The sequence below is a fragment of the Entelurus aequoreus genome, linkage group LG13, assembly GCF_033978785.1.
Source record: "Entelurus aequoreus isolate RoL-2023_Sb linkage group LG13, RoL_Eaeq_v1.1, whole genome shotgun sequence".
In the NCBI taxonomy this organism is placed as follows: Eukaryota; Metazoa; Chordata; class Actinopteri; order Syngnathiformes; family Syngnathidae; genus Entelurus; species Entelurus aequoreus.
In genome coordinates, this window is record NC_084743.1 from 33,797,082 (window position 1) to 33,822,878 (window position 25,797).

The following is a 25,797-nucleotide window of genomic DNA, read 5'->3' on the forward strand; positions in this document are numbered from 1 at the left end:
GGTTAGCCTCAACAGTTAACAGCACTTTGCATCTTTCAGTGAACCCGTACCACCCGCTGGACAGAGTTCAGATCGAAGGTCTCAGCAAGCTCCCCTGTAGCTGTGATCATTTTACGTGGTCATGAAAACTCCAATAATAATAGGGGAGCTTTTTCTTATGCCTTTACCGGTTGACAGGAAGTGACATAATGTTTATAACGGACATTTTACATGTAAGCCGATAAAATCCTGAACTTGTTTTTTTTGCTGATATCAGATCGATAACCACACCAGATCGGGACGTCCCTAATCTTTGTTTGATTTATTACTAAAGATGATCTGAAGGAATCTCAAGGGTGAAAGGTGCAGTTAGTCCTGTTCTTTGAATTGTTGCCCTTATATCAGCCAAGACGCTGGAAAATGCCATGTTGGAACAAGCCCGGAAAGATACAGGCACACACACACACACTCACCAAGCCCAGGAGGACATCAAGAGCACATTTAGAGTCAAGGCCTATCCGCAAAAAGATTGACTGACCAGACACTTGACCTTTTCTACCAGACATGAAGAATGCTGAATACTAAGTTGTCATATGTGCAGTAGATTTAATGTACTCATCATACTCAACCATACCAATAACAAGTGTTGATGGTAAATAACACTGGGGGACAAATATATATTTTTAAATATGTGCTTTCTAGCAACTGAGATTAAGGATGTAACAGTACATGCATTCATACTAACATGTTTCGGTCCACTGCCAATTAGTACAGTACAGAACAGAAGTGGGAATCTTTGGGTACCTCATGATTCAATTCTGAATTAATTCTCAATTTAACACGATTCCCTTAATGTATTATTTGGGATATACATTTTAATAAAATATTTTCAAAACAGTTAAAGGTTACAAAAGCTTTTGGCTGCTGACATACAACTTATAGGCGCAGTTATGGCCTAAAAACATATTGTTGAAATTGTATTTACAAAAATCACAGAAGGTTAATTAATCCATTTAGATAAAGCTTTACAATATTTACGATATAAATGTGGGTAACACTTTAGTATGGGGAACATATTCACCATTAATTAGTTTCTTATTAAAGTAACAAAGACTTAATTTAGAGTTATTTGGACACTAGGGGAACATATAAGGGTTAGGGTTAGGGTTACTAATAAGCAAAAATTCTGAGGTTATTGAGGGAAGACTCTTAGTTAATGGCTTACTGGTTGTATAATAAGGCCGTGCAGAATAGGCATTAATAAGTACTAAATAATGAGTAATTAAGAGCCAATATGTTACTAATTTGCATGTTAATAAGCAACTACTTAATGGTAAATATATGTTCCCCATACTAAAGTGTTACCGAAATTTACAAAGCAATTGAGAAGACATACAACTAAAATATTTATTAAAAAGAAAATACCAAAATAGAGGAAAACCAAAAATTCATACAAAGCAAGAGTATCAACACTTATAATACTAATAATAATAATACATGTTTTTTTTAACGAAAACTTAAATCTTAAAAAAAAAAAAAAAAAAAGTATTTTCATATCGATTCTCAAAAATTATGAATTGATTTAGAATCAGAATAAATTAAAATCTCAATTTGGATGTGAATCGTGTTTTTTTAGCACCCCTCAGTACAGAAGCGTACTGAATACCCACAGAGTAAACAATAATTAGTAATGGACAGGACGTGTTTCTAGCGTCATGCTTTAACCTAGTGATTAAACGCAGGTGGCCGCTGAAGGCGCCACACCCAAGATCCAGGCATGCAGGGTACTGCCTGGGGAGTATGCAATACAGTGGCCATAAGAACACGAGGCGCATAGGCATTTAATCAGTGCACGTTCCACACGCAGCAATCCAGCCTTTGACTAGCGGGAGTCATGACTAGTGATCGTGTTAAGAATATTTTCCAAATCAACCAAATTATCAATTACCAATTGTGGGCTCTTTCTCACTAAGCTTCTTGTTGAGGGTATTGTGTCCAATTTTAGTCGTGTGCAGTCTTGTAGAGGTTTGAATGGAAGAGAGAGTTTGTGTGACTTGTGTCTAAAGAGACAGGACTCATTTGTGTGTATCATAGGGCCATAACCAGTCTTTGGGCGTCTCAAAGCTGGCTGGTTGACAATATATCAAATACTTATTTTTTGTTGTTCTGTCGCCTTCTTGTACAATATAACTTTGTACAAAAACAAAGTATTTGTAGGAGGGTAAACATACTCATTTTCCGTCATCGAGGCACATGATGTTGCTTACGGCGTGACCCCGGGTTGCAGAGAAAAGAGACGACATGCAAAATAAAAAGATTTAATGAGGCAAAAAACAGGGAGAACCAGCATGGATGACAAGAGTGGCAAACGAGAGAGTGTAATAGCTTACAGACGCTGGAAGCAAAAAAAAAAAGCAATGCAGCAAGGAGGCACTAAGCACAACCAATGATCCAGCGTCGTCCAGTGGCATAAGAAGCTTGCTGACTGACCACCAGAAACTAGCCTGCCTCCAGATTGATAATCAAGAACGGCTGAAAGGACAAGCGCTCAGACTACACGTAACAATGGAGACAAACACAAGAAAACAGGAAGTGGAACTAAGAAATAAGAGCGCTGGAATGAAAACAATGACAAAACTCCAGGAAATTTGAGTTCAACTGTCATGGAGGACATGACCATAATAATGTAATTTATTTACCTTGTTCATGTCTTCCTCTAAAGCAGGGGTCCCCAAACGATGGGCCGGATACGGCCCACCAGTGTCCAAAATCCGGCCAATAAAATGTTTTATTTTTTTTTTTGTAATTTTTTATTTTTTTTTAAATCTGTCCTTTCTAATCCATTTTCTACCGCTTATTACTATTGGTGTCTCCTAGTCGCTCAGGCAAATTATATTGTCTAAAAATGCATTTTTCCATCGATAACGTTACATCATCGCCTAGTTCGCACTCTTTCAGTCAATTAGTGCGCGAGGAATATATATATATATATATATATATATATATATATATATATATATATATATATATATATATATATATATATATATATATATATATATATATATATATACATATATATATATATATATATATATATGTATATGTAGAGATTGCAGTCTAGTGGGTTCCTCGGACCACCACACACTGCCACGAGAACCCGGATCAGGGGTACAACACTGTTTTTATTTTCATTAAATAGTTCCAGGATTTTGCTTTCCAGCAAAATGTATGTTCTGCGTCTGTGTCTCTCTCTCTCTCTCTCTCTCTCTGGCTCCCACTCCAACTCCAACAATGTGTCTTGCACCGGCTGCTGCTAATAAAGGCGACAGGTGATGAGATAACAAGGCCCACCTGGGCCATCTACTCACCTGTCGCTGTCTTCGAGGCTGGTCCTGGCACACCTCGTTCCGTGGCAGGCCAGCAGGCCACGCCCCCCTCCAATATATATATATATATATATATATATATATATATATATATATATATATATATATATATATATATATATACACAGTCGTGGTCAAATGTTTACCTACACTTGTGGAGGACATAATGTCATGACTGTCTTGAGTTTCAATCCCTAAGTAAAACAAGAACACATATTTTTTTATTGCATTCTAATTTGTAATAAGTACGAGGTGGCTAACAATGAAGCTAGTGGGAGTAAAATATTGTGCGCTTAAAGCAACCCTCCCCAAAAAAGTCCCAAAACCGCCATCAATACTCCATTTACAAAGACTTTTGTACAAATGCAAATATGTTGCATGTATGCTTCACTGCCAGAGATTTTAGGTCCAGGTCCAGTCCAAGTATACCATGCCTCTTATCCAAACTGAGCAGGCATTGAAATGCATAAATTTTTTGGCATTTAGAGACTTTCAGTAAGAATTCCACATACAGTTTTATGGTTTAAAAAAAAAAAAAACATTTACCAATTACATGTAGCGCGCACACACGACTGCACCATGTATAGACAAACAACAGAATAAAACAAAAACACAATTTCAACACCCACATATACCGCGGTGGCCTCTGCAGGGCTGCTGACAGGGTAGAGAGAGGAACAGACCCAACAAAGCAACCAAGTCCAGTCAATGGCCAGTCTACACGGATGATCGAGAATCTGTCAAGGGAGATACATACATGTCCGATACATGCTCGTTCAGCCAGCACTGAGAAAAGCTTGTTCCTCCTGACGCTCAACGCTAGGTCCACAGCACCCGTCTCTTCCTCCGCATCTTCTCCAGTCTCTCCACGTAGACTCCGATGTGGCAGAGAGCCAACAGCTGGTCTTTTGTGCAGACATGGTCATGGCTCCCCAAAGCAGAATCAAAAGTTTATAAAAAAAAAAAAGAGGCCAGGAAAGTGCCACCCTTTGTTGCGCAGTTCCAAAGGGACCCGATCCAAAAGGCAAAAAAACCCACGAAAACAAGAGGGAAACATCAATAAAACAAGGGCTTTTGCAAGAAGCAGCCACTACAGCTGCGCCATCTTGAATATTCAAGTGATTACAGTGATCGATATTTCTTAACATCCAAAAATCGTTTTGTCCTTTTTGTTTTACAAACTCGGGATATAAGACATCTGTTTTTAATTAGTTATTTTGCATTAATGACTTTATTGTACATATTGTATGTAACAAAAGGGAATAAGGACATTTAAATTTTAACTGATATTGTTGGATTACAGTTGTGACAAATATGTACCGTATTTTCCGGTATATAGAGTGCACTAGTATATTAGCCGCAATACAATATATGACTATAGGCCACAGATAGAACGATTCTAAGTATATGTTACAAACAGTGCCTGTAACACGGCAGTAAAACGGCTGATTTACAAAACAGAAGTCATCGTCATGACTAAGAAGCTAGCTCTCCAATCAGCACAACAGACTCAATAACTCACTCAATCATTTACTGAGGAATGTCTGAAACTGAAACAATACAAAAAGAATGCAATTTTTTAGTTAATAATATTAACACAGACATTTGGAAACGTGTTAGCATATTAGCTAATGCTAACGACGTTAGCATCATCACATTACTCATGGAACGGTTTAGTAGGTATAAACCAGGGGTGCTCATTACGTCGATCGCGAGCTACCGGTCGATCGCGGTGGGTGTGTCAGTCGTTCGCCAGCCAGGCATTAAAAAAATAGTCCTTAAAATGAGTGATCATAAATCTTCACTATGACGTCACTTTCGTCACTTGATTGACATTCACGGCACCCGAGGGTCTTCTGAGATGACGCTGGCTGCTGCCAGCTCATTATTAAGAAAAAATTACGACAGGAAGGCAAGAAACACATTTTATTTCAACAGACTCTGGTGCCGTACCTATCGTCAAAACTCCAAAGACAGACTGCACAGTTCCTGCCTTCACAATAAAAGCTCTGCTTCAACCTGCCTGCACTAAGAGTCTCAGAAAGCTGGCGTGCACAAGCTAACAAGCTACGGAGTTTGCCGCCAATGTATTTCTTGTAAAGTGTATACAAAGGAGTACGGAAGCTGGACAAATAAGATGCCAAAAACCAACCACTTTCATGTGGTATAGGACAGAAAGGAAGACTTTTTTTCTCCTCCATTTGAAAATGCGGACGTTATCAGCACCACTGTCTGATTCCAATCAAAGCAAGTCATAAGAATCAGGTAATACACCAACTTATATTCTTGTCTTCATGAAAGAAAGGAATCTATATGTGTTAAACATGCATGTATTATCATTAAACACCTTTAACTTGTTAACAATATTAACTATATGTGTTAAACATGCTTGTATTATCTTTAAACACCTTTAACTTGTTAACAATATTAACTATATGTGTTAAACATGCTTGTATTATCATTAAACACCTTTAACTTGTTAACAATATTAACTATATGTGTTTAACATCCTTGCATTATCTTTAAACACCTACAACATGTTAACAATATTAACTATATGTATTAAACATTATTGTATTATCATTAAACACCTTTAATTTATTAACAATATTAACTATATGTGTTAAACATGCTTGCATAATCATTAAACACTTTTAACTTGTTAACAAAAACATATATTTCATAAATAAGTAAATATAAATTATATATATGAATGAGGTAGATCCCCACGACTTGATCAATTGAAAAGTAGCTCGCCTGCAGAAAAAGTGTGAGCACCCCTGAAATAAACAGTACTGTAAAACTTACAAACGTTGCTTGGAGTGATGAATGAAGAATCCATACGGGTAAAAACGGTATGGACGGCGAGAACCCTGAATGGCGCTCTACTTCCGGTTGAAAGTGCTACATAGAAGAAAACTGCAGCACCTGCTGTGAGCGAACCAAAAGATAGCGCCATAGCACAAACAATCAATTATTTTCAAGTATTTGCTTGATTTTATATTTTTATTAAAGATGTCCGATAATATAAGACTGACGATATTATTGGCCGATAAATGCTTTAAAATGTAATATCGGAAATTATCAGTATCGGTTTAAAAAAGAAAAACGTATTACTTTTTAAAACGCCGCTGTACGGAGTGGTACACGGACGTAGGGAGAAGTACAGAGCAGTTGCGTCTCCCAGTCATACTTGCCAACCCTCCCGATTTTCCCGGGAAACTCCCGAATTTCAGTGCCCAATCCCACGGGGCAACCATTCTCCCGAATTTCTCCCGATTTCCACCCAGACAACAATTTTGGGGGCGTGCCTTAAAGGCACTGCATTTGTGTGCCGGCCCAATCACATAATATTTACGGCTTTTCACACACACAAGTGAATGCAATGCATACTTGGTCAACAGCCATACAGGTCACACTGAGGGTGGCCGTATAAACAACTTTAACACTGTTACATATATGCGCCACACTGTGAACCCACACCAAACAAGAATGACAAACACATTTTGGGAGAACATCCGCACAGTAACACAACAGAACAGATACCCAGAACCCCTTGCAGCACTAACTCTTCCAGAATTGACGGTAATCATTTAATGAAGTATGAACATTGGAGTGGCCTATTCTGCCCCTGAAACTACTTGGCATTGCCTAATAATGTGTGGTCTCGGTCAAAATTGATGTAAAGTAGCAAAACATGTCGGCCAATTTTCGTGAAAAAGCATGTGATTGTCAATGCATTATTGCCTTTTGATGCCGTTTACAAACGCCGATCCCCTCTGGCTGACACTGTATTCACTTGTATTCCCCCGGCTGACAAGATAGCAGCTAATTATGTCTCTCCATACACAGTGTGAAGCTGCTCCTTTAAGCTAATAGTAATCACTTCCATTAGGCCAAATAAAGATCATTTCTTACCATCTTTATCATGTATCATTATCACTGGAGGACAGGGCTCAACATGTTTGTAATAGCTAAGGAAATTAACTCGTAAATTAATAATAGTTGACAAGAGGACAATATAATAACTGTTGGTGTGTCAGCATTGTTGCAGTCAGTACACGACACGAAAGTGGAGGGCCGATTGATCCATAAACTAGTGGTGTCGATACCAAGGGAAGTATCAGTATATGATTAATACTATAGTGAATAGGGCCCTATTTGTATTTTCTCAAAATTACTTTCTGTTGTTTTTGTTAATGTTTACAAACTCAGGGGAAAAAAATCCCTGGACACAGGAGGATTTTGTGGGCAAACACCGAAGGATGTGTTTTAAGATGGCATGTTGGGAAGTGTTTTCGATTCCAAAGTTGCGGACGACTTCGGGCAGTTTGCAGGTAAGATGAGTTTTAATATCAACCACAAGGTCAAATACAAAATAAAGAGATGTGCCGCTAGTAAACGCATGTGGCGCTCAAGGCAGAAAACATCGCTTTTAGAATAGCTGGTAAAAACTTAGAAGCGTAAATGAACATAAACCATGTGTAGCCTACATGGACAAAATGTATATAGTCTGATCATCAATCAGATTAGAACAGGGGTCCCCAAACTGTGGCACTCGGGCCGGATCCGGAAGTCCCAAGTTTAAACCCCCCCCCCCCCCAACAAATGTTTATTATTTTTTGTATTATTATTTTTTAAATCAGTCCTTTCTAATTCATTTTCTACCGCTTGTTACTCTCGGTGTCTCCAAGCCCCTCAGGCAAATCATATTGTCTAAAAAGTCATTTTTCCATCGATAACGTGACATCAAGTGTGCACTGTTTTAGTCAATTAGTGCGAGGAATATGCATGTATATATATTTATATATATATATATATATATATATATGTACACACATATATATATATATATATATATATATATATATATATATATATATATATATATATATATATATATATATATATGTATTTTATATATATATATATATATATATATATATATATATATATATATATATATATATATATATATATATATATATATATATATATATATATATATATATTAGGGCTGTGAATCTTTGGGTGTCCCACGATTCGATTCAATATCGATTCTTGGGGTCACGATTCAATTCAAAATCCATTTTTTTTCAATTCAACACGATTCTCGATTCAAAAACGATATTTTCCCGATTCAAACAGATTCTCTATTCTTTTTTTTATAAATGTCTAATGATAGTGTCAATGAGGGATTTTTAATCACTGCTATGTTGAAATTGTTACTAATATTGCTACTGTTGTTGATATTATTCATTTTTGTTATATATATTATTAAATTTTTTTTATTTATTTATTTATTTTTTTAATTATTTAAAAAATAAAATAAAATCGATTTTTTAAAAGTGAGAATCGATTCTGAATCACACAACGTGAGAATCCCAATTTTTTTTTTATTATTATTATTTTTAAATCAGTCCTTTCAAATTCATTTTCTACCGCTTGTTACTCTCAGTGTCTCCAAGCCCCTCAGGCAAATCATACTGTCTAAAAAGTCATTTTCCATTGATAACGTGACATCAAGTGTGCACTCTTTTAGTCAATTAGTGCGAGGAATATGCATATATATATATATATATATATATATATATATATATATATATATATATATATATATATATATATATATATATATATATATACACATATACGTATATATATATATTAGGGCTGTGAATCTTTGGGTGTCCCACGATTCGATTCAATATCGATTCTTGGGGTCACGATTCGATTCAAAAACGATATTTTCCCGATTCAAACAGATTCTCTATTATTTTTTTATGAATGTCTAATTAAAAATCCCTCATTGACATTATCTAATGATAATGTCAATGAGGGATTTTTAATCACTGCTATGTTGAAATTGTTACTAATATTGATACTGTTGTTGATAATATTCATTTTTGTTTCACTACTTTTAGATTGTTCTGTGTCGTGTTTGTGTCTCCTCTCAATTGCTCTGTTTATTGCAGTTCTGAGTGTTGCTGGGTCGGGTTTGGTTTTGGAATTGGATTGCATTGTTATGGAATTGCTGTGTATTTTTTTGTTGGATTGATTAATTTAAAAAAAAAAAAAAAAAAAAAAATATATATATATATATATATATATATATATATATATATATATATATATATATATATATATATATATATATATGTATTTTATATATATATATATATATATATATATATTTTATATATATATATATATATATATTTTTTATATATATATATATATATATATATATATATATATATATATATATATATATATATATATATATATGTATATATATATATATATATATATATATATATATATATATGTATGTGTGGGAAAAAAATCACAAGACTATTTCATCTCACACATACATATTACGCTCTACCACGGTATCGAGCACTATTTTTTGGATATTCTAATTAAGACATATATATATATATATATATATATATATATATATATATATATATATATATATATATATATATATATATATATATATATATATATATATATATATATATATATATATATTAGGGCTGTGAATCTTTGGGTGTCCCACGATTCGATTCAATATCGATTCTTGGGGTCACGATTCAATTCAAAATCAATTTTTTTTCAATTCAACACGATTCTCGATTCAAAAACGATATTTTCCCGATTCAAACAGATTCTCTATTCTTTTTTTTATAAATGTCTAATGATAGTGTCAATGAGGGATTTTTAATCACTGCTATGTTGAAATTGTTACTAATATTGCTACTGTTGTTGATATTATTCATTTTTGTTATATATATATATATATTATTTAATTTTTTTTATTTATTTATTTTTTTTTAAAATTATTTAAAAAATAAAATAAAATCGATTTTTTAAAAGTGAGAATCGATTCTGAATCACACAACGTGAGAATCCCAATGTTTTTTTAATTATTATTATTTTTAAATCAGTCCTTTCAAATTCATTTTCTACCGCTTGTTACTCTCAGTGTCTCCAAGCCCCTCAGGCAAATCATACTGTCTAAAAAGTCATTTTCCATTGATAACGTGACATCAAGTGTGCACTCTTTTAGTCAATTAGTGCGAGGAATATGCATATATATATATATATATATATATATATATATATATATATATATATATATATATATATATATATATATTAGGGCTGTGAATCTTTGGGTGTCCCACGATTCGATTCAATATCGATTCTTGGGGTCACGATTCGATTCAGAATCGATTTTTTTTCAATTCAACACGATTCTCGATTCAAAAACGATATTTTCCCGATTCAAACAGATTCTCTATTATTTTTTTATGAATGTCTAATTAAAAATCCCTCATTGACATTATCTAATGATAATGTCAATGAGGGATTTTTAATCACTGCTATGTTGAAATTGTTACTAATATTGATACTGTTGTTGATAATATTCATTTTTATTTCACTCCTTTTGGATTGTTCTGTGTCGTGTTTGTGTCTCCTCTCAATTGCTCTGTTTATTGCAGTTCTGAGTGTTGCTGGGTCGGGTTTGGTTTTGGAATTGGATTGCATTGTTATGGAATTGCTGTGTATTTTTTTGTTGGATTGATTAATTTAAAAAAATATATATATATATATATATTTTTTTTTTAATTATTTAAAAAAAAAAAAAAATAGATTTTTTAAAAATGAGAATCGATTCTGAATCGCACAACATGAGAATCGCGATTCGAATTTGAATCGATTTTTTCCCACACCCCTAATATATATATATACACACACGTTTTTATATATATATATATATATATATATATATATATATATATATATATATATATATATATATATATATATATATATATATATATATATATATATATATATATATATATATGCAGCCCGGCCCCCTAGTCAAAAAGTTTGGGGACCCCTAGATTAGAATGTTCCTTTGTACATGGACCCTGAAAATAAATAATTTGATTATGACGTGCATTTTTATGCATCACACCTTAAATCGGAATACTTCTCTTTTGACATGCGCAGCACCATTCCATAAATGGAATTGCTTGTGCTACGGCGCCATCTTTTGGACGAATTTGCTCACTGCAGGTGCTGAAAAAGCAGTAAATGCCGCTGTAAACAAACATGGCTTTGAGTATTTTCTGCTTGTCTGAAGCACCCGGTAAAATTTTTCCTTCTGTTCACTACTTTTGTTTTGGCTAGTCTCGTTTCTAGAGCAACTATCTCAACAGTAAATAAAGCTACGTCTGTACATGTTGAATGGGGGGAGGGGCGGGAGAGACAGCAGCAAGACAATTCCTTAATCCCGAGATTATTTAATATAGTCCCACTTCCACCACCAAAGTATAGCGGACGTCAGACACATGCGCAGCAAGGATAATTCCAACACGAATTTTGGAAAATGTGTTTTCATGCGCTACAATCCCAATGACTATCGGCATAAACCACCTGTCTCGATCAGAATAACATTTTGATCCAAACTTGCATAGGTCGGTTCAGAATGTTCCATGAAGCATTTTTTATTCTAGTTAGGTTTTTAATCTGATTTAATGTGTCCATGTGCACATAGCTACTGACAATCACATGAAGCGAACAATGGAACAGCTAAGAAAACCAGGTCTGTGTACCTTCCGTTCATTCTATTTTGAATTCTTAAATGCGAATCAAAAAAATTATTTCAGGCCATTTTTTTCTATTTTCATTTCTGAAACAATAAGTTGGACAACTGTTTAATGAAACTTTTTTAAAACGACAATAGGACTCCTGCTGAACAAAGATATGACAGCGATGCTAAAAACATGCTAAACGCGAAGGAAAAGCTAAACTATTTATTCCGGATCAATTTGTCATCACACAGATAACCAAGCATTTTTGCATTTTGGATGAACATAAATTGGATTTTTGTGTTTATATAGAAAAATAAAAGCCCATAAAAAGGAAAACAGCACAAAATCCAATTTTATGGCAATATTGTATTGAAAATCAACCCTTTTGTTTGTTTTCAAATCTGCCATATATAATAAAAATCGAATAACGACCTTAATTTAGTTTTTTGATTTGCGGTTCAGAATTGGAACTCGAATGAACGGAAGGTACACGGACCAAACCGGATTGTAAATAATCAAATGTAAATAATCAAATGTAGACACTTTTTCTTATACTATCTGATCTCTCCCTCTATGTCCACTACTTGTTGTACATATCCTACCAAGTCAGTCCTACACTGTTTCAATGTCCATTTCTCTGATAATGCAATTGTTGATGCTGATTGTTGATGACTGAAGTGTTGATACCAACCAAACCTACTCCCCCTCCATATCACACTCCCCGGATTGTAAATAATGTAAATAATTCAATGTATATACTCTGATGATTATCTTGTGTGATGACTGTATTATGATGTTAGTATATATTTGATATTATATATCTGTATCACGACAAGTTGAAAAACTTATTCGGGTGTTACCATTTAGTGGTCAATTGTATGGAATATGTACTGTACTGTGCAATCTACTAATAAAAGTTCCAATCAATCAATCAATCAATCAAAACACTTGCAAATAGAGTTAAAGTTTAAGATTAAGATTAAAGTACCAATGATTGTCACACACACACTAGATGTGGTGAAATTTGTCCTCTGCATTTGACCCATCCCCTTGGGGAGCAGTGGGCAGCAGCTGCGCCGCGTCCGGGAATCATTTTGGTGATTTAACCCCCAACTCCAACCCTTGATGCTGAGTGCCAAGCAGGGAGGGAAACGGGTCCCATTTTTATAGTCTTTGGTATGACTCGGCTGGGATTTGAACTCCAACCTACCGATCTCAGGGCGGACACTCTAACCACTAGGCCACTGACTTAAAGGCCTACTGAAATGAATGTTTTTTATTTAAACGGGGATAGCAGATCTATTCTATGTGTCATACTTGATCATTTTGCGATATTGCCATATTTTTGCTGAAAGGATTTAGTATAGAACAACGACGATAAAGATTGCAACTTTTGGTATCTGATAAAAAAAAGGCTTGCCCCTACCGGAAGTAGCGTGACGTAGTTAATTGAACATATACGCAAAGTTCCCTATTGTTTACAATGATGGCCGCATGAAGTGAGAGAGATTCGGACCGAGAAAGCGACAATTTCCCCATTAATTTGAGCGAGGATGAAAGATTTGTGGATGTGTAAAGTGCAAGTGAAGGACTAGTGGGGAGTTGAAGCTATTCAGATAGGGAAGATGCTGTGAGAGCCGGGGGTGACCTGATATTCAGCTGGGAATGACTACAACAGTAAATAAACACAAGACATATATATACTCTATTAGCCACAACACAACCAGGCTTATATTTAATAAGCCACAAATTAATCCTGCATAAAAACACCTGCGTGTTTGTTACGCTAGCTCCTAGCTCCTCTGCTAGCTCCTAGCTCCATAGAACACGCCAATACAATTCAAACACCTGATCAACACACACAATCACTCAGCCCAAAAGACCGTTCACCTAACCCAAGGTTCATAAAGCTTATATATTTTTAAAAAGTTACGTACGTGACGCGTACATACGGTCAAGCTATCAAATGTTTAGCAGCCAAGGCTGCATACTCACGGTACCTGATATTCAGCTGGGAATGACTACAACAGTAAATAAACACAAGACATATATATACTCTATTAGCCACAACACAACCAGGCTTATATTTAATATGCCACAAATTAATCCTGCATAAAAACACCTGCGTGTTTGTTATGCTAGCTCCTAGCTCCTATGCTAGCTCTTAGCTCCATAGAACACGCCAATACAATTCAAACACCTGATCAACACACACAATCACTCAGCCCAAAAGACCGTTCACCTAACCCAAGGTTCATAAAGCTTATATATTTTAAAAAAGTTACGTACATACGCAAAAAAAAGTTGCGCACATACGGTCAAGCGATCAAATGTTTAGAAGCCAAAGCTGCATACTGTCAGTTAATGAACAGGTAGGTAGTATTTCCTGCTTGGCATTGCTGCCTGTCGCACCTCCTCCAGTGCCCACGGGTCAGCTGCAGGGTCATCAGCCAGGAACCACCATTCACCAACGTTTCACTCCTTTAATCCTGGAACGTCTCCTGGTGGCGGAGCAGTGACAGGGACGTCTCCCTGTCACCCCCTGCAGCTGATAGCTGTTACCCCCTGCGGCTGTTATCGGGGTTAGTTGTTCTTTCCCCAGCTCCTGTCCTTCCTCCTCAGCCAGAGCCAAAAGCTGCCTTTCTCGGCCTCCTCTGCCAGATCTTTTATGGCCTTTCTCAGCTTTCTTCCAGTCACTCCTACGTCCCTCAAAAGGCGTGTGGTTGACAGCCCCACGTAGCCTCGGCAGCCAACTTCTACTGGGTAGATGGTTGTCTTCCAGCCAGCCTCCCGGCACTCAGCAGCCAGCTCCGAGTACTTGGCCTTCTTGCGCTCAAAGGCGGCCTCGATCCCCTCCTCCGATGGTACGGTCAGCTCAATAAGGTGCACCACTCTTGCCTTGCTGGACCACACTACAATATCCGGGCGGAGAGATGTAGTGGTGATCTCCGTGGGGAACCGGAGCTGCCTATTGAGGTCAACCCTCATGTCCCACTCCTGGTCTGGGGAAAAGGGCCTTGCTGCTGTCTCTCTTGGCCTGATGTATCTTTGACCCCCCCCTTCCGTGACAAAACTGGTATGGTTCTCTGCTGGTGGTGATTCTTTGCTGCCCTGTCGACACCCCTCCAGCACCTCCGCTAGTTTCCTCAGGACCTGGTCGTGGCGCCATCTATAGCGCCCCTGAGAGAGTGCGGTCTTGCAGCCCGACAGGATGTGCTGGAGGCTTGCGTTGGGAGCATTGCAGAGTGAGCAGCATTCCTCGTTCCCGAACCATTGGTGAAGGTTACGAGGACAGGGAAGCGTGTCGTAGGTTGAACGAATAAGGAAGCTGATCCTTGCCTGTGGAATCTTCCACAGGTCGGACCAGCTGATGTTCCGGTTGACCACTCCCTCCCAGGTTGTCCACCTTCCTTGTCGGCCCTGCGACACGGCCTTGATCTTATAGCGCTCTTCCTCCATCCTCGTCACCTCCGCCACCACCATCTCCTTCCTCTCCTTGCGGTTGGCCTTAGACCAGAACCGAGGCGCTTCTCCCCATCCTAGCCCTGCTCTTCCTGCCTGGACTCTGCCCATGAGCTCTTGGTGATGCAGCCTACTGACAGCTCGGTCAACCTCAGTTTGGGCTTTCCACTTTCGGCCAGTGGGAACCTTGGCATTGGCGTTCCTTACTGACTGGTCAGTGGACTCTCTTAGTTCGAGGACCAGCCTGGACTTCTCCTGCATATAGCCCAGACTGATAGACTGCAGTGGCAGCTGCAGTGCGTTCTTCCCAAAGAGGCCCGTTTCTGAAAGGCACCGTGGTAGTCCCAGCCACTTTCTGATGAATGAGTTGGCTTTTCCATCCATCTTACTCACGGCAGATGAGGGGATCTCGCTCATTTTCAGAGGCCACATCACCCTCCTGTAGAGTATGAACTGGTAGCACCAGACCTTGTACTTTCCAGGGAGTTGGCTCTGGTCGATCCTTGCCAGGCCGTCCGTGAGTTGTTTCATGACAGTCCTCCCCATCTGTTTATCGGACAGCTCTGCAGTGTACTGCCTCCCCAGGCTTTTGATGGGTTGCTCAGACAGGAGGGGGATTTTCTCTCCCCCGACGACAAAGATGGTGTTGTCGTTTCGGACTCCCCTTCTGAGTGACAGGCTACGGGATTTGGAGGGTTTGATCTTCATTCTGGCCCATGATGTCAACTCATCCACCCTTTTCAGCAGTCGAGATGTACATGCTGCTGTCTGAAGGAGGCTGGTGACATCGTCCATATAGCTCCTCAATGGGGGTAACCTCCGACCAGATGGTGTTTTGATTCCTCCAACCATTTGCCTTGCTCCGATGAGGATTATCTCAAAGGCTGCCACGAACAAGATTGGAGAAATGGCACACCCCATTGCAATTCCCACTTCTAGATGCTGCCACCCGGTGGTGAAGTCCTGGAGGGCAAAGCACATCTGCAGATCGCTGAAGTAAAGCGCTACCAGGTTCTTGATGCAGGGTGGCATGTGGAAGAACTCCAAGGCGTAGTTGATCAGCTGGTGTGGGACCGATCCGTACGCGTTGGCGAGATCGAGCCACATGACATGCAGGTCGGTCTTCTCCCGCTTGGCCTTCTGGATCTGGTCCCAGATCATCGTAGAGTGCTCTACGCATCCTGGGAAACCTGGAACTCCTGCTTTCTGGCAGTTGGTGTCGATGTAGCAATTCTCTAGCAGGTAGGTGGTCATCCTTCTGGCCAGCACTGAGAAGAAGATTTTTCCTTCTACGTTCAGCAGGGCGATGTTTCTGAATTGGCCGATATTTTTGGAGTTTTCTTCCTTCGGGATGAATACCGCTACAGCCCTTTGCCACTCCGCTGGAATGAGTTGCTTTTTCCAGGCAGTTCTCATTAGATACCAGAGCAGTTCAAGTACCTTGGGGAAGTTCTTATAGAGCTTGTAGGGAACTCCATTGGGGCCTGGTGCTGATGAGGACCTTGCCTTCTTCACGGTTTGCCTAACTTCGCTGAGCTTGGGGGGCATGATGTTAAATTCAGCTGTCGGTGGCGCAGGCCGGGGCACGTACCCTGGTGTTCCTAATGGGACGTTTCTTAGCGGATCACTGTACTGCCTTTTGACGTGCTGTTCCATTTGCTCCCTGGTGGTTTCGAGCTTCCCGGACTTTTTCTCCTCCAGCAGTTGTCTGGCGTGCTTGAAGGGATCCTTGAAGAAGCTGGCTCGCTCTTTCTGCTTCCGTTTGCTACGCTTGCGGATGCGTTCAGCTCTGCGGAGCCTGGATAGCCTTTGCCTGACCTCCTCCCACAGGACTTTCAGACCTTCTCTCTCTGGCTGGGTTGCCTTCCTCCAGTTCTTGCGGAGTTGTCGGCGTCTTCGCACAAGCTCGGCGATCTCCTTTTCCCTCCTCCCCATTTCCCTTGGGGCAGTCCTCTGCTTGGAGATAATTTCACCAAACCTGTCTTTGCAGGTCTGGTATATAATGTCCCCAAACAGGTTAAGCTTAGCTTCGGCACCTCCATGCAACCTTTCCTCCAGGATCTTGGTCAGGTCTGTATCCAAAGTACGCCATGCCTCTGCTTCATTTGCCTTTGGCCATTTGAGCTTGTTCCTTCTTGCTGGTTTCTTGGTCTCTGCTTGTGGCTCTGTTCTGTGTGAGATGGTAGAGATTGGGTCTTGGTGCTCACGTGGGGGCTCAGCCTCCACCGAGGGGCTTTCTTCCTCTGTGCCATCTGTGCTTTCAGCAACATTGGGTCCGTTAGCACTGTGGTTTTCTACCTGGCTTCTGGTCCCTCTTGTCTCACCCGCTGCCGCGGTGCAAGGTTGCTGTTGGCCTCTCTGACCACACTTTGCTTTCCCCTGGTGGATTCGCAGTCCCCTGTACGTGGTCACCTTTTCCCATCCGCAAGCACACTTTCGGAGGATTTTCTCCTCATTAACTGGAGTTCTGATGTTCTCGTTATCCGTTTCCGTTGCCATCGTCGTTACCGTGTGGTCCGTCATGTTAGGCCCATCTTTCATCCCGCCTCTCGGAGGGCCTGCGGGTTGTTTTTTCCTTGATTTCTTCGTAGTTAAGGTGGGTGTCCCTCTTGCGAGAGACCAGTGGGTTGGGTAACTAGCCGTCCACTCCCGGTGCGGTCTTTCCCTGCTGCCATCCAGTCTTTCCTGGCTGTCCTCCAGTCTTCCCTGGACTCCAACTGCCCTGTTCACAGTAGTCACTGGGGTTTCCAGAACTTCAGTTAATGAACAGGTAGGTAGTATTTCCTGCTTGGCATTGCTGCCTGTCGCACCTCCTCCAGTGCCCACGGGTCAGCTGCAGGGTCATCAGCCAGGAACCACCATTCACCAACGTTTCACTCCTTTAATCCTGGAACGTCTCCTGGTGGCGGAGCAGTGACAGGGACGTCTCCCTGTCACCCCCTGCAGCTGATAGCTGTTACCCCCTGCGGCTGTTATCGGGGTTAGTTGTTCTTTCCCCAGCTCCTGTCCTTCCTCCTCAGCCAGAGCCAAAAGCTGCCTTTCTCGGCCTCCTCTGCCAGATCTTTTATGGCCTTTCTCAGCTTTCTTCCAGTCACTCCTACGTCCCTCAAAAGGCGTGTGGTTGACAGCCCCACGTAGCCTCGGCAGCCAACTTCTACTGGGTAGATGGTTGTCTTCCAGCCAGCCTCCCGGCACTCAGCAGCCAGCTCCGAGTACTTGGCCTTCTTGCGCTCAAAGGCGGCCTCGATCCCCTCCTCCGATGGTACGGTCAGCTCAATAAGGTGCACCACTCTTGCCTTGCTGGACCACACTACAATATCCGGGCGGAGAGATGTAGTGGTGATCTCCGTGGGGAACCGGAGCTGCCTATTGAGGTCAACCCTCATGTCCCACTCCTGGTCTGGGGAAAAGGGCCTTGCTGCTGTCTCTCTTGGCCTGATGTATCTTTGACCCCCCCCTTCCGTGACAAAACTGGTATGGTTCTCTGCTGGTGGTGATTCTTTGCTGCCCTGTCGACACCCCTCCAGCACCTCCGCTAGTTTCCTCAGGACCTGGTCGTGGCGCCATCTATAGCGCCCCTGAGAGAGTGCGGTCTTGCAGCCCGACAAGATGTGCTGGAGGCTTGCGTTGGGAGCATTGCAGAGTGAGCAGCATTCCTCGTTCCCGAACCATTGGTGAAGGTTACGAGGACAGGGAAGCGTGTCGTAGGTTGAACGAATAAGGAAGCTGATCCTTGCCTGTGGAATCTTCCACAGGTCGGACCAGCTGATGTTCCGGTTGACCACTCCCTCCCAGGTTGTCCACCTTCCTTGTCGGCCCTGCGACACGGCCTTGATCTTATAGCGCTCTTCCTCCATCCTCGTCACCTCCGCCACCACCATCTCCTTCCTCTCCTTGCGGTTGGCCTTAGACCAGAACCGAGGCGCTTCTCCCCATCCTAGCCCTGCTCTTCCTGCCTGGACTCTGCCCATGAGCTCTTGGTGATGCAGCCTACTGACAGCTCGGTCAACCTCAGTTTGGGCTTTCCACTTTCGGCCAGTGGGAACCTTGGCATTGGCGTTCCTTACTGACTGGTCAGTGGACTCTCTTAGTTCGAGGACCAGCCTGGACTTCTCCTGCATATAGCCCAGACTGATAGACTGCAGTGGCAGCTGCAGTGCGTTCTTCCCAAAGAGGCCCGTTTCTGAAAGGCACCGTGGTAGTCCCAGCCACTTTCTGATGAATGAGTTGGCTTTTCCATCCATCTTACTCACGGCAGATGAGGGGATCTCGCTCATTTTCAGAGGCCACATCACCCTCCTGTAGAGTATGAACTGGTAGCACCAGACCTTGTACTTTCCAGGGAGTTGGCTCTGGTCGATCCTTGCCAGGCCGTCCGTGAGTTGTTTCATGACAGTCCTCCCCATCTGTTTATCGGACAGCTCTGCAGTGTACTGCCTCCCCAGGCTTTTGATGGGTTGCTCAGACAGGAGGGGGATTTTCTCTCCCCCGACGACAAAGATGGTGTTGTCGTTTCGGACTCCCCTTCTGAGTGACAGGCTACGGGATTTGGAGGGTTTGATCTTCATTCTGGCCCATGATGTCAACTCATCCACCCTTTTCAGCAGTCGAGATGTACATGCTGCTGTCTGAAGGAGGCTGGTGACATCGTCCATATAGCTCCTCAATGGGGGTAACCTCCGACCAGATGGTGTTTTGATTCCTCCAACCATTTGCCTTGCTCCGATGAGGATTATCTCAAAGGCTGCCACGAACAAGATTGGAGAAATGGCACACCCCATTGCAATTCCCACTTCTAGATGCTGCCACCCGGTGGTGAAGTCCTGGAGGGCAAAGCACATCTGCAGATCGCTGAAGTAAAGCGCTACCAGGTTCTTGATGCAGGGTGGCATGTGGAAGAACTCCAAGGCGTAGTTGATCAGCTGGTGTGGGACCGATCCGTACGCGTTGGCGAGATCGAGCCACATGACATGCAGGTCGGTCTTCTCCCGCTTGGCCTTCTGGATCTGGTCCCAGATCATCGTAGAGTGCTCTACGCATCCTGGGAAACCTGGAACTCCTGCTTTCTGGCAGTTGGTGTCGATGTAGCAATTCTCTAGCAGGTAGGTGGTCATCCTTCTGGCCAGCACTGAGAAGAAGATTTTTCCTTCTACGTTCAGCAGGGCGATGTTTCTGAATTGGCCGATATTTTCACAGTAGCACGTCTGCGTCTTTGTCATCCAAATCAAAGTAATCCTGGTAAGAGTCTGTGTTGTCCCAGTTCTCTACAGGCGTCTGTGTATCGAAGTCAAAAGTCCTCCTGGTTAGAGTCTCTGTTATCCGAGTTCTTCCATCTTGACTGCATCTTTCGGGAATGTAAACAAAGAAGCGCCGGCTGTGTACTGTTGTTGCTGACTACGTTCGAAAAATACGTCCATTTCGCACCGACAACTTTCTTCTTTGCTTGCTCAGCTTCCTTCTCCATAATGCAATGAACATGATTGCAACAGATTCACGAACACAGATGTCCAGAATACTGTGTAATTATGAAATGAAAACAGAGCTTTTTCGTATTGGCTTCAATGTGGAAGGCATACCCGTGTTCGCCGGGCTACGTCACGCGCATACGTCATCCTCAGAGGCGTTTCGAACCGGAAGTTTAGCGGCAAATTTAAAATGTCACTTTATAAGTTAACCCGGCCGTATTGGCATGTGTTATAATGTTAAGATTTCATCATTGATATATAAACTATCAGACTGCGTGGTCGGTAGTAGTGGGTTTCAGTAGGTGTGGTGAATTAACCCCCTGCATTTGACCCGTCCCCTTGTTCCATCCCCTGGGAGGTGAGGCGAGCAGTGAGCAGCAGCGGTGGCCGTGCTCGGGGAATCATTTTGGTGATTTAACCCCCTTATTCCAACCCTTGATGCTGAGTGCCAAGCAGGGTCCCATTTTTATAGTCTTTGGTATGACTCGGCCGGGGTTTGAACCTGAGACTTACCGATCTCAGGGCAGACACTCTAACCACAAAGCTCTCTGATCAGGGATCAGAGGCGGGTGGGTCTCGTGATCGCTAATCAAAAGCAGGTGCGCACAATCAAAGCCGCTGGCAACCAAACGTAACAAAGGAGCCCTGAAAACAGAAAGTCAATCACAAACATAGAACTAAAGACTAAGTAAGGAATCAATACAACAACAACAAGACAGTGCATGGCCAGTAGTGACAGGATGTTTTCATTTAGTTGTTGTGTACTTATTGACTTTGCTTTGCTCAAACAATTCTAAGTAAAAAAAGAATACAAAGGAACTATTTTGAATATTGTGTTTTTTGTTAAACTCTCAACAGCACTCACCCTAAATCAATTGAAAAATGTACAGTTAATATATGTGATCGGTATTGGTATCTGCCGATCTCACTCATAAATGATTGATCTTACTCATGAATGATTGATATCGAAACCTGCTCAGTGTCCTTGTGGTTAGAGTGTCCGCCCTGAGATCGGTAGATTGTGAGTTCAAACCCCGGCCGAGTCATACCAAAGACTATAAAAATGGGACCCATTGCCTCCCTGCTTAGCACTCAGCATCAAGGGTTGGAATTGGGGTTTAAATCACCAAAATGATTCCTGAGCGCAGCCACCGCTGCTGCTCACTGCTCCCCTCACCTCCCAGAGAGTAATTTCACCACACCTAGTGTGTGTGTGACTATTAGTGGTACTTTAACTTTACATCAGCAGCATAAAACCCTGATCTGATCATCCCTTGTCATACATATTTTTATACAATTCCAACATATATTTGCCCTGGCTCCATATTTTCCACTTCATTTATTTTAACACAAACAGCAAAGTAGAGCAGACTGAACAAGAATGTAGAACTGGAATTGTGTACACAATACATACAATTCGTAGTAATATTTATAGTTTGCAAGTGGCTCTGTCTGGAGCCTCAGATGCCAAGACCCGGCTTCTTTATGCATGGTTGTCATAGAATAATTAGATCCCACACCATAATAAGGTCAGTGTCACCTCTGCCTTTCATAATTATCTAATTACTCTGTGTCACAGGGTGGACTTTCATTAGCATGAGCCAGGAGGATGAGGATGATGATTTGTTTCACCCTTGATGAATGTGTACATCGGGATCATGGTTTTACACTGCATTTACTGACATGCTCAAACATGAACTCCAGGAAACCAAAACTTTCCACGTGTGATTTTCCCCTACATTACATTCCAACGTCAGTTTAAAATGTACTATTATTATGTCAGTCATTGAACTGTTTTCATCCAGCTTGACAAAAAAAAAAAGGTGAAGAAAAACGGATGTCGACTCTTAGCCCTTGGGGACACTGAGACCTTTGAGGGTCTTTTTAATCCCTTTGAAGATTACATCTATCAACAGAATTCTCATTTTTTAAAGGTTAGAGGGATGAAATATGGACAAGGTAGTTGTGAAGGAATTATTCTCAAAATGTGCATTGTCTGTTCTTTGGTAAATCATTTTTAGCATGAGCTTTGGAGTTAGTATTAGGGATGGGCGATACCACACTTTTAGGATTCAATACGATACCGATACTTTTCTTGCACTTTCATCGATACCGATACCGATACCATTAATTTCTTATTGGCAGTTTTTGTCAGTCAAAAATATTATTACTATTGTTATTATTTAAGACAAATCACGAGACAAATACAGACCATTTATACCACATTCATTATAGTCAATATATAATACAAGTAAAATTAAAATAAACATAAATATGAAAAATAAATTAAATATAAACAAAAATATACGCATTTTCACTTTTATTATTTCTCAAAAAAAAAAGTATTGGTAGAAAAAGCTTAAAAAAACATTTATTCATAACAATGTTATGTTTCAAACCTCTTTGTGGAAGTAAACTTAACACTTCTCTGAAGCAAAGTCAATAATTTCCTTATGACCATAAACTAGGATTTTCTTGTCCTATAAACCTGCATATGAAAGACAGTTCCCTGAGAAAATGAACTTGGAAAAATGATCTACAAAAATGTCTGACACCTTTAATGTACTCGAAATATGACATCACACTTGACTGAAGTCTCAGATTGCTGTTTATCATCATCATCATTTATTTGTATTCCTTTCATGAAAATGCATATATACAAGCCATGTACAGTTGACACTTTCATTGTTTTTTTGTTTCTTATACATTGTATACACTGTTGAGGAAAAGTAACAACGCTGTCGGCTGGCTGTGTGTTTGTGCGTTGCACGTTGACGACGTCATTCGCTGTGACGTGACTGGGCCAGCTCTATACTCTGCCAGGTAGTTTTAGTACGACTTTAGTAAGCTATGAAGCCGCACCGCTTGAAGGATTGTCGGCGCATTAAACATACGAGTATTATTATGGTGTGTGTATAAGGTAAGACATTATCTGGCGTTTTGTTTCGCAATATTATGCAAAAGCAACTTTTCTTACCTTCTGGTACCTGCTGATCTGTATTTGGGATCTGCGTAAAACCTGGAAAATTGCAAGCGTCCGTGCCAACATCGTTATTGATAAGCTTCTTCTTTTTCTTTATCTTCTTGTTGTGTGACATTCATCCTCCGCTGTTGCCATTTCTAATATAAAGTAGTGTAAAGTTCTTACTTATATCTGTCAGTAAACTCGCCATGAAAGCGCTAAAACATACCGGTGTAGTGAGTTAAGATTATTCACCCAAGGAACTTTAGTTATTAGAGTTCCGGTCGGACGTTTTTTCACGGGACACGTTTCCTGTGTCGTTGTTTCCGGATGAGGAGATGCTGCTCCGTTATTGATTTAAGTAAAGTCTGAATGTCATTTTAAACAGTTAGCGCCATCTTTTGACACTTCTTGCACTCCCGTCCTTGCACGCTACACCGCTACAACAAAGACGACGCGGAAAAGACGCTGCCAAAGGTGAGCCACGTAATATAAGACCGCCCACAAAACAGCGCATCCAGAAGCGACTGTCAGAAAGCGGCTTGAAGATGATCCGTAAAACATCATCTATGCAACATTTTGGAAAATATGGTACATTTCCTGCAATTAGGTTAATTTCTATACAAATGTGTACCTTCAAAAGTATTGTCATCTACCAACCTCTTTTGGCTGTCTTTTTGACACTTACATGTCCCATGTAATGTACTACAAAATGTTTTGTTTCAGTAGATAATTTACTAACATTATTATCATTGAAAATGTAATGTAAAACTCTATAACATGCATGCAAAGAACTCAGAATATGTTTCCGATTTGGCAACGCTATCTTATAGCCACACCCCCTCGGGTAATATACTTTCGGTGTTGTCACTTCTGTCACGTCACAAATATACCTTCTCACTGGCTACTAAGAAATACTCTAGAACTACAACTAGTTTGGAACTAATAGTGTTCGGATTGTAATCATCCAAATATTAGCAGCAAAAGAAAAACAATCGTCAACGTTGTGGTTCGGAGAGGGAGCGCAGGGGACAACAAGTAAGCTAATTGGATGATGCTAACTCGCGAGCTTGTTTTGGCCCTCCTGATCTTCTCCTTGTCTTGCATTTTAGTACAGCGTTGAGGCAAGAGGAACAGCGAGTACCTGTGGCTGAGGCGAGCGTTCAACAAATTTTGTTCGGATCCAATTTTTTTGATATTTCATTAAAAAATACTGAAGTGATATTTTGACGCAAATATGAATGTTTAAAAATGCTGATTTCCGCGTACGTTCTATGAGTTTCCCCTCAGTACCTCGTATTTTTGTCATGTTTTAACTCACCCCTGATTCCCTGCATTGTATACGTTGGTGCTTCCTTCTTTTTCTATTAAAATTCACGTTTTTTTGCTTTCACGTCGCCTTACCTCTCTGCATCCAGGAGTCACACCACACACCGTCATGCGCTTTTGTTACAGGTAGGGGTTGAAAAATGTGGGGAAATGAATTTTAAATAGGGCCAAAAAAATTTGGAATTCCATAAAACCTGGGACTTTTGGAATGTTGAAAATAGCCTGAATAAGCTGAATGTTTTGCTGTTAGAATGGGTAAAGGAATTTGCAAAGGGGTTCTAACTTGCTCATTTATGTAGCTTTTTAAAGTATTGGATTTGAAAGGGGCATTTAGTTTAGTTTGTTTCAATAAAAAAATTGACAAATCTCAAGTTGTGCCCAGGGTAAATCTGCAGTTTGCTCCTTTTAGCGCTTGGAGTCCATAGTTTTGCTTTCAACCGTGTTGCAATTTGGCAGGGGTCGAGAGATAGCGTTGACTCAATGTTATTGATAGAATTAAGGCTTAAAACAGTGCAACTTTCTGAAAAAGCTTCTGTAAATTCAAGCATCTTAGGCTGTAACAATCACAAGAAAAGCCTGCAAAATCCTGAAAGGAGTGA